Genomic DNA, 561 nt, shown 5'->3' with positions numbered 1-561 from the left:
TACAAACATGATTTTCTTATCGGAGTAAGGATTAGGAACAACAGTAACACGGTTACATGCAACAAATCACTTTACGAGATGAAATCATTTTGCTTACCTTCGCCTATTGCAAAAAGACATTAGTAGCTCCTCTCTTGACTTGTCACTCTAATTAATCCGTGTAGAAAGCTGAGTCACATTACATTAGTTCCGCTTTTGGGGCTAGCGCATAAAATCGTAATAACTTGATCATTAAATGATTTCATTTTATTGTCAGCTCGGGGGGAGGGGGCATGGACATTTTTACAGGGGCACTGGCCCCTGTAGGCCCCCGTGTAGAACCGCCACTGAACGCAACACTTTTGAAAAGGAAGACACATATTTCCTAGACACTGCTGCCTGGAAGACTTTCCTATCAAAGACTGCTTCCGATGAAGCAAAAACATCAAAATGGTCAACTTTAGTAAAATGGCTTAATTACTGGTGGAATCCTAACTAAAGCTTGAACAAAACTCTGAATGTTAGGAAGTAAACTTTTCAAATTTTATGATATTTTTTTCTCGTAACAGACTTTCTGCCCTG

This window comes from Bombina bombina, chromosome 8, assembly GCF_027579735.1.
Source record: "Bombina bombina isolate aBomBom1 chromosome 8, aBomBom1.pri, whole genome shotgun sequence".
In the NCBI taxonomy this organism is placed as follows: Eukaryota; Metazoa; Chordata; class Amphibia; order Anura; family Bombinatoridae; genus Bombina; species Bombina bombina.
This window is presented reverse-complemented; position numbering follows the sequence as displayed.